The 13,252-nt window shown below is 42.5% G+C and overlaps 1 long non-coding RNA gene across 1 annotated transcript in view; it reads right to left on the bottom strand.

Annotated features, from left to right (window-relative positions):
- LOC147758352 (uncharacterized) overlaps positions 1-13,252 on the bottom strand; it is a 33,173-nt gene that overhangs the window by 12,901 nt on the left and 7,020 nt on the right. Inside the window, exon 3 of the long non-coding RNA XR_015326778.1 lies at positions 7,274-10,877. This is a non-coding gene — a long non-coding RNA (uncharacterized LOC147758352). The remainder of the gene's footprint in view (positions 1-7,273; positions 10,878-13,252) is intronic.

Genomic DNA, 13,252 nt, shown 5'->3' with positions numbered 1-13,252 from the left:
GCTCGGGATGAATAGTGGAACTATAAATATTTAAACGAACACAGGCTTGCCCCAGTCGAAGGGCCCGCCGCCATACTGCGGTGTGTGCAGGTGGGGCTCCGGGACGATCGCATCCACTTGATGGGGCATTCTGAAGGAGCCTTCATTGGTCTGGGAGGGTGCTATCTAGGGCTAGCTTAACTACATGTCGATAGAGACTACATCTTTTAGAGTTCAAGTTGTTTGCTGCTTCTACCGGGATGGGCCGCGACGATGCGTGAACGCCTTCATGGGCTTTTTGGGTTCGATCCTGCTATTCTGGGGCATTGATTGTTACATCTGTTCATTCAGTAGCTCTCGTGGATGCCATGACCGGATCGTGCACTTAAACGGGCATCAAATATGGAGGACACATGAGGTTAGGCTGAGAAAAGATTCGGAATAACCTTTCACAGAGGCAGTCCAATTGAAGCTTTACCTCGAAAATCGGTTAGTAAGCTGAACAATTTAGCGAGGAAGGCCGATTTGAAAAAGACTGATATAAGGCATGCAGCAACAGGCTGGAATATTACGTTATTAATGTGTAAGCTTTGTAGACGAAACGTATATCCGGAAGCTTCAGGAAGCAAAATGTTCAAGCGCAAGACATTTAATTTAGTACTGGCGAGCCAGTTTTCATATCACTGGTACCGTTTTTGCTTAGTGTGTAAAAGCTCTTTCAGAAACAGTCCACACATCGACCGTCAAATGACATCCGGGGAAAACTGTCCAATCCATATATAATATTAGTAATAAATCTAGTAGACGCCTTGAAAAAGCTGAAACCTACGCTCCAATTCTTGAGTACCTGAAAGAACCAAGTTAACGCGTCTATCTAGTTGCACCAAACTATTGTAAATATATGGTATCTTCAAGCTGTGATATCGAGTGAAACGTATTGCTAAACTGATTCCTCCGCAGACGATAGCGGTACAAGAAAAAAAAACGTTTTTTGAAAAGTTATACTCCGCGAATAGGTATAGGATATTTGCTTCAAACTGCCGTCGCTAGCGGAGCAGAATCGAATTCCAACCTATGGACCGATTGGTCACTTGGAGTCCTTTCGGGCCTATTTCGGCCTGACGACGAAAAAGCGAGACCGTAGATCAGATTTCGCTGTAGCCATATCTTCAATTCCTGGCTCGAACGTCTTTCGAATGTTTTGTTAAAAAGAAAGTTCCGCCTTCTCGGCAGACTATAGCTGTGAAAGAAGGCGGTTGCTTCGAACAATTTAAAGACATCTGTAATCCGCAGATAGTGCAGTAGTGTTAAGCGACTTTGCAATACTTGGCAAGGAAAGAAAAGGAAAGCAGATGCTGCCAACAGCGCTGCCATTAGTAGCTAGAACTAAATTAATTATTTGTAACTTGAACTTGACAACTATCGTAGGTCAAGCAAATAATGTTTATGGCTAGGACATTAATGCAGCTACTGAATGCTCCCAACACGGTGACGAGCTTGCTAAGTCATACCGACAGAATCAGAGTCCGGTTTAGGCCGCCCCTTATTATTATTACTAATATTATTGATTTATTGTTAAAGTTTATGAGGCTATCTTCCAAAGCGGTCAGACTTCGGATCGCACAGCAATTACAAAAACCAAATAAATTGAATGAATAAAAAAAGCTATCAAGCAGAACTTACGTATATAAAAATATAATAGTAAATTGTTGCTCATATTCAAAGGGTGGCGGCAGGTTTCCTATTGTTGTTTTTATCAAACCCTGTTTCATATGAGGCCAAAACGTGAACTCAAGGTACCTATCGTTTATAATTCGTTCAACGCCAGTGATAAATAGGCTAGTATGGCATTTTTACGGCGGTGGATGAGCTTAACTAACGGGAACGCCATCAGCTTTCCCTCGAGTGACTGCCTCTGTATTTGTTGTGCTATTGAACAGTAAATAGATGCTGTCGACCACCTAGCCACCTAGGCGTCCACATGTATTTCTAGCAGCTTGCGCTTTTAGTGGCGACCTCTGTGTCTTTTCCCTCGTTCTTGCTTGCCCATTTTCCCGTTTGGCATGTGAAAACCCATGGAAGAGGCACTACATCTTGAAACCACTTGACGCATTATCTTGTTTCCCCTCGTAACGTGCTTCTGTTTACACCGGCCGCTATTCAGACTGCCCTAGCTGTCTAGCGTTGTTCTGCCATTGTAATCCTAACCGTCTTCGTAAACTGTAGATTTCGTTCGACGCCAATAGCAGCATCATGTCCTGCTTTGCACATCCCTTTGCGTCTACGCGCGACTCATGCCTGCCAATCCAGGCTCGGCGGGTTTGCATGTTTCCGTACTTTCGAACCCCCTTCTCGCTCCGAAATGCAAGGGGAAACACGATGGCGGGCCCACCCATCAGAGTCGTCCATTTATAGCTAAAGTAGTCCAGCTTAGAGTCTCACTACAGCAAAGCGGACCTACTGGGACTCGTCCGTGGCAGGAGGCGCGGGAAGGCGCATAGATAGTTGGAGTGCTAACTGAAGCAGGCGCCAGCGATACCGACGTAGCAGCAGCAGAGTGGGAGTGTGTGCAACGGCAGTATCAGAGTAGCTGCTAACTGCAACAGCTCCCATTCGGATATAACTAACAGCAAGGGCGGCAGCAGCGCTACCAGATCTACATAGGCATTAGATCCGAAGACTCTTTCCTGGGCTTCGTCTGTTGTAGGTCTGCCGCCCTTAGCAACAGGGAACAGTAACAGTGGTTAGGGCCGCTACTACCCCTCTATGGATAAGCGGTCCGGCCTAGACTGGCCTGCTTCGGTGTAGTGCTCATTTGCTCAGACCCGTCGCTGATGACAACAAACGAGTTTTGTGTGAACGGAAGCTTTATTACGCTCTGCCACTACTGTCCTAACCCCACCAACGCCAACCATAGCCTTTACGATAAATATTGTCAACCATGCCTGGGACGGCGGTCATATACACCCACTCTATACCGGCTGTGTTTTTCCATATACTACAAACCACTGTAATACACGACACTCTTACAGGAACAGTAACTTTTGCAGCCGCACCGCAGTGGTAACCCGAGCAATATGATGACGATGTAACGCGCGAGGCTCGTTGTCAATTCTTCGGTGCTATGCCCCCTATTATCGTGTCAACATAACATCTAAAGTGACGAAGCCGTGAAAGGTCTCAAAGTGCCGCGGCTACCGGATGCCGGACGCGGCTCATCTGGGGAAAATAAGGAGCTCACGCATGTTGACGACCTCACTGTCACACTACTCAGTTGCCCGGCACTAACTGACCCACGATCACCGGAGGGCCTCAGGGTTCGCTCTGCTCAGTGTTGCCGTTGTTGTTACTGATACTCGTCGAGGAATGCGACTAATGCAGTCAGAATGATGAGGCAAAGAATGGCTAGCGGACGTGGCTGACCGGTAAGGTCCTGCACCTCGATAAGTGCCTAATAGTACTCTGTTTGCGAAAGAGACGTGTTGATCTGATAGAGGAACCAATGAGAAGGAAGAACTAACCTTGATAGTACTGACTGTCAGCATAGCGCAGCTATAAAAGCCGCCAGAGGGTATAAGTGTGCTTGATGCTGGTCAGAGAGCAAATTGTAGAAGGATATGTAACAGGATGAATGCAAACGAGTACCGGAAGAACGTCCGAGTTGCTTGTGTCCACCGTATGAAAGAGAAGGCTGTCAAAAATGGTGACGACGTGGTCGAGAGCAGCCAAATGTCAGATAGTTACTATGATGAATCCTACTATAATATATCGAGAATATACTATAGTAAAGTCCTTAGATCGAAATAAGGACAATAATAACTAAAATTTTAATAGACAATAGGATGCTAATGACATTTTTCATACGTTCTTAGATGCTACTATATACTAGATAGGGCGAAATGGAACCAGCTGTTCTCAAAACATCAATGTTTGAATCGGAATAATTGAGTATTATAAATCTTATAAAGTTTTTTGCGAAGGAAACAATCTTACGGGAATTAGCAGACCACAAACTCGCTCGTTACGGCTACTGAAATTTAGATAGGCACAGTATTAGTACAGAAAAGGTCTCAAACAACTGAACATAGTTCTAATAGAGATATATTGTACATAATGTAGATTTCTCAAATTGACATAACACAACGAACTAGAACAGAATACAAGTCTATTTTTTGGGCAAAATAAAGATAAATGTCATCAATATGTTGTTGTTGCTGTTGTGCGTCTGCAGAAGTCATCCGTTTCTCCTTCTGCCTTCTTATCTTGCGGTTGTTGAACGGCATCACGAGCTGGAGTGTTATGTCTTATCCTAATCGAAGCTTGCAGATGAACTCCCAATAATAATACAGATGAGCTAAGTTTCCTTTTATATTAACCTTAGCAAGATGTCTGTAAATACCATACTGAGCGCATTTGTGTGCCTATAGATCAACACATTTCTGTCGATAGGTCACAAAAGCATCGGCTTACACGAATGATACAGTGAAAGTTGAAAGAAGTTAAGCAGCTTAAACGTGTACCAAGTACTGCAGCCATTTTTACGGCGAAACAAACTTACCGTTGTTGTGGCAAGGCCAGGGCAAATTTGAATAATATACTTCCGTGAATTTTAGAACTTATTGAAAGGACGTTATTAAATCGATTAGTTATCGAAGAAAGTAATCTACCCTGTTTTTTGCTGCACTGTAATACGTGGCTACATTCGAGACTAATTATGAAAGAGGTTATGTTTAATGTTTTACGGAACCTTTCCGTAGTAATGCACCCAATAATAAGCCAGTTGGGTCATGTCGGTCACCGAGATGCCGGCGTTCTTCGTGCCGAAGCGAAAGAACAAGGCTTTGCAACGAAGATCTATCTGCAAACGACGAAGACATCCCTATTGAAGCAACCACTTAAAACAACGTTTTTAGCATAAAATAAGTCTGCAAGGTCCGTAGCAAACGCTTCATCACCGACTTCGGCCGCCGTTTGCCCCAAACGGCAGTAAGAAGTAAGACTCAGAAATTAAAATATCTTGACCTGAGTCGTCTTATTATTATTGTTATTTTACGCAGCTCATAGGTAAATAAAGAACAATCCTTATATCTTTTTTGGGGCTGAGCCTTTGGCATTCGAAATGGACCTGTATGGTACACACAAGTCGCTTTCATCGTTGGTTAAAAAATTACCTTAATCTTAAAACGAACAATTCTGCAGATATGACTGAGAGCAAATTAAAAAGAAAGATTTGTTATGACTATCCGAAAAGTATCTTACTCATGATTGATGATGAAGGACTCATGATTTGATAGACCTTTGCATTCAGCTTTTTGACAGTCCATTAATAATTAGGCCAGGTAGATTGACAGAACATGATTTCTCATATAAACAGAAATCGCAAATGCAGGCCGTTTTCGTTTCGAACAAACCGACAAGTGTTTGTGTTTTTTTTCTATACAGTCTTATTTGTCATCTTCTTTCTTTTTCATCCGTGTCGGCCTGCTTTAGGTTAAAGGAGCACGTAGAACGAATAATCTGCTGTCTGCGCGGTATGCAGGCACCCGATGCAGTTTAAAGGCTGTCACAGCGTTAAAACTTTATGTCAACAAGATTGTGGCCGGTCCTGGCCGCTAATGCATCGCGGCTGACGGAAAGCGCGCATCGTGCGGCGGCCGTGCGTGGCCACACGGAACCACACGAAATAGCGTATCATCTTAGGCCGAATGATTCTGAAGAGTCAAAGCACTACTGTTGAACTAAATGGTCTCTGTTGTCCTAACGCTCTGTGCCCACGCGAAAGATTCACAATGTGTCACTTTGCGAGCTTCGTTGCTGGTAGCACGTGGCTTTAGGTAGGTAACAGTTGGGACAATTCGGGCTACGTACATTTGTTCAACAAACAACATGGGTTTTTAAGCCTTTTCGCTATGTAGAACGAAAGTCAAACAATACGTATCGCAGCATATGATCACAGCTTCGGCAAGTCGATGGTTGAGTCGTTTATTTTGTAAAACGCCTAATACAACGCCAAACGGAAATAAGCCGACTAGATGCTGTGTATCTTGTCGTATACTTTAAGATGATGTACATGTAAGACGGCCTTGAACTGTCCTTTAGCAATGCGTACGCACTAAACGTTGTGTTTTAGTCGAGGAGGTATTTGAAGCACAAGTAAGATAAAAGAGGCAATAACCAAGGAATAATATAAGAGATAATAATAAGAGGAAGGTAACACAGACACAAGTGGAACTATCTATAATTATACACGGGTAGAGTTGTTCAATTCTGAATTTCAAATTGCTTTAAAATACACTTTATCAGAATTATTCCGATGGCCAACAGCTTATCCTATGAAAAGTATTAGCAAAAAGGAATCGTATAGCGGAACTAGTCACTGAATGATTTGCGGAGCCTGACAAAAGAAAGTTAATTCAAGCTTTTTCTGGCGGGCTCGGGTTATTCTAAAAATGTTTTTCTAATCGATCACTGACAATGTTGTAAGTTGATGATACTTATCATTGAACTACTTAGAGTCAGCTCGACAGATGTTTCATTTAATGAAAATTACAAAGCAGCTAAAGAAAACAACGAATTTGAAAAATATAAAGAAAATTTTAAAAGTAAAATGGTTACCTCAACTAATGATAACTGTTAACGTCCTTAGTTCGCTCGCGCAGAGGGAAACAATGTTCTGCTTAGACAACATAGTAAAGATAAACTATTTCAACCAGAGAGAAGTTTGTTGCGTATTGTTCCTGTCAATTTATAATGTAAGGCTTTTGTTTGAATTAAAATTTCATTTTAGATTAGGTATTTAGAAAGAGGCCGTATACAATTTGCGACTAATATTTGCATTACGAATTGAGATAAATTTATCTACCGCAGTACGTGAGACTGAATTTTACGTTACATATTACTCGAAAGCATTCCGAGCATCGGTTGCAACCAGTTAATAGGACATTTATATTATCCGTATTTTCCCCTACATTTCTCCGTAGTATGTATCCACTATATATATGGTAATTATATGGTAATAATATATGGTAAGATTTAAATCTAGTGTTACGTCCTTATGTAACTGTACTATGTAGATAAGTGGAATACCAAGAAAACACTTACCGGTCCGATATCGTGAGGCGCCATTTGAATTTCAACACCGTGACTTTGTTAAGCAAGGGAAATTATAGCGGTCACGCTACCGGAGCAGGTATAGGTTCCGGGTAAAAATGGCATCTAGCAAATGGCACCTCATATCAAAAGCCAGAGACCCAATTACTTTGCTTTTCTTATTTTCTTTATTCGCCTGGCTTACCTCATATTATAGCGTGCGAGGTGACGCATAAAGTTCACTGGACAGAACGCCAGCCGAACAGCAGGGGCAGCACGATCAATTTGTTCGTGGTTCTTTCTGCAAAATTCAAAGGCGCCAGCAGACGTCTGCGATCCCCAGCGTTGACCGACACTGGGTAAGCCAATGGGTCCGACGGTTGTAGCCCCCCGGTCTGAAGCAAACAGCAGCTTGACCCGCTGGACACAAGTTCATCCGTGCCCCGGGGCACATCCTCGGTTTTGACACTGCTTTCTCTGTTCACAGGGGTAGTGGCTGTGGCCGGAAAGCCGGCACCAGAGGAAGAAGCAGCTCAGAGAGCGACGGCTGGTTAGTAGGAAGAAGCTGCCCCAGCGAAGGAGAGAAGGAAGGAAGAGAAGAAGGGGAAAAGGAAAAGAGCTTTGAGAACACCCTTGGTGACGTGGTTGTGGTATACAGCGCGCATCAAATTTCTCTCCCGCAAACTCTATATTTGGCCGCCACTCTCTTTCCATTGATCTTCCGTTTATATGAAGTGGGTATCAAGTCAGCTGCGGCCGTAGGGCTTTGGTTGACAAGATGGCAATAATAATTATTATTTGCCGCATTATTGGACAGCTGCTGTCCGCATGGCCTGCGGCGCCAGTGGCTTCTGCTTTTCAGTGGCTTATGTCTGCAGGTGCCGCCGCTAGTTTATTTTTCTCACCAGATGTTTAATGAAGGCAATGTAAAAGATGAGATGTAGATAGATTGAAACTGCCGTCGATCCACGAGGTGCTGGTAAGCATTACATTTTAGCCTGAGCGAGACCAGTAGGTAAGAATAGAAAAAAAAAACCAAAATAAAAGCCTTTGCTAGAATATATGGGATGTTTAGTTACGACGAATATAAAATAGACGAGTTCGTTAGTAATTAGGCGCATATTGCTCCCAGCCCTATGACGCGGTTCCCGCCGGAAGAGCAAATCATTGACCTGTTCCGTAAGTACAACTTCCTTCAATTGAACTGTCCGGTTAATTCTCAAACTACCCTTACTAAAGCTATTCGATATGTTTATCGTTGTTTACGAAATGGTTAGCATTTTGATTAAATCCTGCATGGCCTCTGTTCCTGTTACCTAATTTTTCCGTTCAGTAGAGTAAGGTATAAAAACTATGCGGCAAAACACAAACCCAGAAGACATCTTCCATAGACCAACGAGAAACGTGGAGCTTTTATGCGGGCCCAGAGACGTACTCGATTGAGAAGCATATTTAAAAGAATAATAGCTTTGTCCTTTTGTAATAATAATGATTTAAGAATAATAATTTTGTTCTGTCGTCTTAAATACGCTTTTATATCGCCGACTCTTGCCTATTTTCATTTTTACTTAGCACTACAAACAGCAAGGTGTTCTGTGTTGACGCACAACGTTAAAGATGTTCAAATTAGTAGCATAAGCAAACTATTTGTTTCAAACCAGAGTTTTATTTTACCTGTGCTAAGTTATAGAGAAAAGCGTACTTCAACTACGTACTCAATAGAGCTATGTCCGGGAAGCCTTGCACTTGCTTCGATCAGATGTACAGTCTTTTAACTTCAACTAGCAGATTAGTTTGTTATGATCGATTTAGTAAGAGTGCACATTAGGCAATGACTTCATCCTATGCAGGACCTGACAGAGAGCTGTTCCTCCACAACAAATGAAGGATTTTCGTTTTGTTGAAGTCTGAATATCCATTTAGGAATTATAATAATGGGTAATAAGAATGGATACCGAAGCTCGAAAAGATCACATTGGTCATATGTTAAATGGTACCTAAAATATATTTAAAGGCAGGTACATTTTTTTTTTGTATTGTCTTCACATAGCTAGAATACGACAGCAAGAATCGTAAATTAGGTATAATAAAACTACAATAAGAAAGATAACAATCGTTTCGGCTTACTTTGACCAGCTGTTCCGCATGGTCGAAGTCTTAGCTATTATGTACCCGGTATACTTCTATGGCAATAGGAGGTTTTGGCTTCAAGTGTACCTCATGTACTAATGTCTTGCCGATGAGCTCACCGCCTGGCTCTCTTTGTTATATTTTATCGAATGAGGCCTTCGTCACTATAGCTTCTCATTTCGACCACTTATTATAACACACTATTAGATATTTCCTTTAATTGTTGCACTACTACACGTTTAACATATGTCTTTCATGCGCTATTACAAACAATCACTGTCAATTCATTGTATTCACGTGTTAAAGGTGCTCTTCAGGCTAATATTATAGTTCTCCATATGCTGCCCACATGGCACGCATAGGTTAACCAATTTTCAAAACATTATCTACCGGGTCCTGTCGGCGCCTCGAATAGAGTCACGGCCGTCTCAGTAACGGAACCTTATTTCGTTTACCGATTCAGCCTGCTCCACCTTTCCCAGGCACTATCTGCTTCGACTTTTGGCGCGCCAGCTGTCGAGGGATGACAAATCAGCTCTCCACAACGTTGGCATCCGCTGTTCTTTCAGGCGTGCACATCCTTTTTTCGCGGATAAATTGTGGACGCAGCAGGCGCGATGAGAACATCATGTTGCCGCGGCGAAACAGGAGCTTAGGGTCGCCTACTATAAGCGGGGTTCTGTTTGGGTAGGTTTTTCTGCCTGCTTTCCGGATCCCTTCCCGGTAGGACCGTAGCCGAAGCTGGTGGAAGCAATATCGGCTCTTTGTTCATTTCGATGTAACGGGAAACGCTGGAAATCTCTTTCAAAAGAAATCTCACTCTCCCGTTTCACTTCCATCTGCGGGCGCTTCGAAGCGTATCGGAGTCCTGGAGGGTGTGCAACGACAGAGGTATTCGCATAGAGCTATCACTCTGCTCCTCCATCACACCGTAGCTATTGGCTCCGTTAGTACTAGATTCATCCAGAGCGTTTCCGTTTGTGTTTTCGGTCTCAGCTTTTTAGGCCATCGTCACCCATCGTAAGCAAACATTTTTCAAGGTGCTACGATGTAATACGGTGGCTAGTTCCGATTCGCTACTGTTTCCAGGTACCTCAGTGCCTCTCACTTTCTTCACTACCATAGGACAAACTCTCTTTCACAAGCTGCACAAATCTCTTTCAGTTGCGTTTTCTCCCTGTATTTGCTTTCTTTTCTGAGAGCTACCTACTGCGAAGGGATTGCAGATAGTGGTGACAGTAAGACTTGCCGCAGCAACGACCCTACTGCAGTCCATATGAGGATGGCCTCAGCCGCCAGTTCCTTTCGAGTTTTCATTCAGGCTGTATAGCTCATAGCGGGTATTGAGGCTACGTGAACAAGGCTGGAAGAGGGGAGTTAGGCTGGTTGCAGATTACAGACGTGAATGACATCGGAGTCTCGACATTTTGCTGTATTGTGTCAAGCCGCGGTGCACCGAAATCGCACCGTGATCCATCTCTCGAAGTGTACAGCCGAAGGCAGGTCGGCAACGAGCAACGAAGGCGATGGCACTTGCGCGTGGCAAGTGGCAAGCAGCTCCACAAGACGAACGAGTCAAACTGTATGCCAGTGTTTAGTAAGCACAAAAAATATCTAGTGGGCTTGAGAAAGGGCCCAGCCTCGGGGGGGGGGAGTGATGCTTGTAATGTGTGGTTGACCTGCAAACAAGCGAGAAATCGATACGTATACGGGTGTCTTTAGCAGATACTATTCATTACACATATCTATCAATCCATAAAGCAAAATGAAACCATATATATAATATGTGTGCGTCAATAGTGGTGCGAAAAAGTATGTGTGATTGTACAGTACCAAAATATAGGTCTACATGGTTTAGAGGCTTACAAGGTGGTTTAGATTAGACATCGGGCATTAGCTGCAAGCGTTAGTCATCCGCGATAATGCTTAACAGCAGTAAGGGTTGTAGGATTAGAAAAAAAATACTAACGGTATCTTTTTTAAAAACGGTAAATTTTTTTAAAAACTCGACCTCGAGACATAACAATGCGCCACCTGCAAGTAGGCCTAAATTATTTTTAAATCTTAAGATATGCATTTCATCTAGTACTGAAGAACTAGACTAGTATATTCCGACTCATGAGGAAAAGGTTAGAGGGACTTGATGCGAAATTAAATCGAGGGAGGCAAATTGTGTTTGAGTAATTATTTGTCTTACCAAATGACCTTATTACCTCTATATAAAGAGACTCATGTGGTACAGAAATCGTTTGGCAAGTGCTCATTATTCTAACTACTATTATTTGAAATAATTTGCATAGTATCTTTTTATTTGCGACTAGTAACTAGCTTGTCTTAGTACGCATTTGATGACTTGGCCATTGCTTTTAGTGGCTACCTAATACAAAACTAGAAGTGAGCCCAACATTCAATTCTTGTCGTTCGCTTGGATAGGATAGAGGCTGTGACTTATCGAATGTTATCCACGTAATACCTTAATATCTTCATCACATCTATTGATCCCAAATGACGATATATCTACGTCTGTTTAGCTCCTTAACTGACATCATTAGGAACCCCTTCGCTCGAGTGCCTACCTACGTCAATGCAATTTATAGCTCCCGAAATGTGTCCGACGGTGCACCTTCGACCAAGTCTGATTCAATGATGTCAGTTGTCATGGGCATATTCTCAATGCCAGTTGAACAGTGCGCCCTTGATACGCCTCTAAGTCGTATATTCAATTTCACCTCAATAGAAGTTGGCTTTGTCTAAATACGGGTTTCGACTGCCGCTCCTTCATGCTAACCTACGTTAAGCACATCAAATTGGGTGGCTATAAATAGGAGATTATTCAAGTTTAAGGTCATTTTCAGACCTGGAGGCCTAACCGGGCTTTCAGCTAATTTAGAACTCAAAGTTCAGAGAGACGCAGTGCGAGAGAGTGTGCGGGCCCAAGGGTGATCTGTAGAAGCTATATCTAACATTTGGCATTCAATATGAATGAACACGACCGGCCGTCTCTACTAGAGTAGCCGTCATTTGGGAGCTATTACTTGAAAGATAAGCTAACCATTATCTTTAGGTGATTGTACATGCGCCTTTAAGAGCCGATGAAGCTGAATCAGTCCTGTTTAATTTCACGGCCTATATTGCCATATCAGATGACGATATTTAAGGCGTCGGCCTTCTCTATGGTGTATTCAAATTCGCTAATAGTAGCAGCAATAGAGGCTTTGTGTTTTGGATTATTGTTATGTGTTGAGTAGTTGTTTTAACCATATATAAGAGCGACAACACCCGACCCAACGAAACAAAGTGCAATATCATTTTTAGTGCCTGAACGACGGTCAACTAGGCTTTTATTGTTTTTTTTCGATCTCAGTTGACCGCAGTCCACAGCTGCATTGTGTTTTGTTAATGTATTGTTGACAGCTATATATTGTAAAGGACTTCCACAGAACTTAAAACGTAGCTATCTATTGCTTTTACACTTGATCGCGTCGTTTAGCCCGAGTGTTCTCGGCGGCTTCCTTAAAGCGGAACTTCAAATTACTTTTCGCTGTAAATTTTGTTAGTAGAAATTGGGGCACGGCTGTCACATTTATGATCTGGGTCTGAAACAACGGTTTCGCGTCACACGCAACCGCGAATAGATTCACGAGACGGATTCAAAGTCGAACCTGCTTCGGCTTCGGCATGCTGTAAGTGGGGCTACAATAAAACCGCAGCACAGATTCCATAACGTGTACTGAACTTGTTCGTCTAGCGGCCACGTCCGACTTCACCTATTGATTTGGTTTTTTACGGTTATGAGATATCCACGCAGTATTGTTTTTCCTCGCAAATGACAAATGCGCTAGTGCTTTACAAGAGAAAGAGAAATCGGTACAATTCGAAATCTGTGATTATAATAACAAAATCCTTATTCAATTTGATGTTATAGTCACCTAAAAACAGTTTATAAGAAACGTAAAAATCTGCGTTCTTTATTAAATCTATTAAATTATTAAAGGATCAATTTTTTTTTTTATAATATTAGCGTTCAGCTGACGTTCGAATACAGAGTCTACTT

Source organism: Varroa destructor, unplaced genomic scaffold, assembly GCF_002443255.2.
Source record: "Varroa destructor unplaced genomic scaffold, Vdes_3.0 BEIS01000001.1, whole genome shotgun sequence".
NCBI classification, from domain to species: Eukaryota; Metazoa; Arthropoda; class Arachnida; order Mesostigmata; family Varroidae; genus Varroa; species Varroa destructor.
Note: the sequence above shows the minus strand (reverse complement) of the source record. Positions and strands in the feature narration are given on the sequence as shown.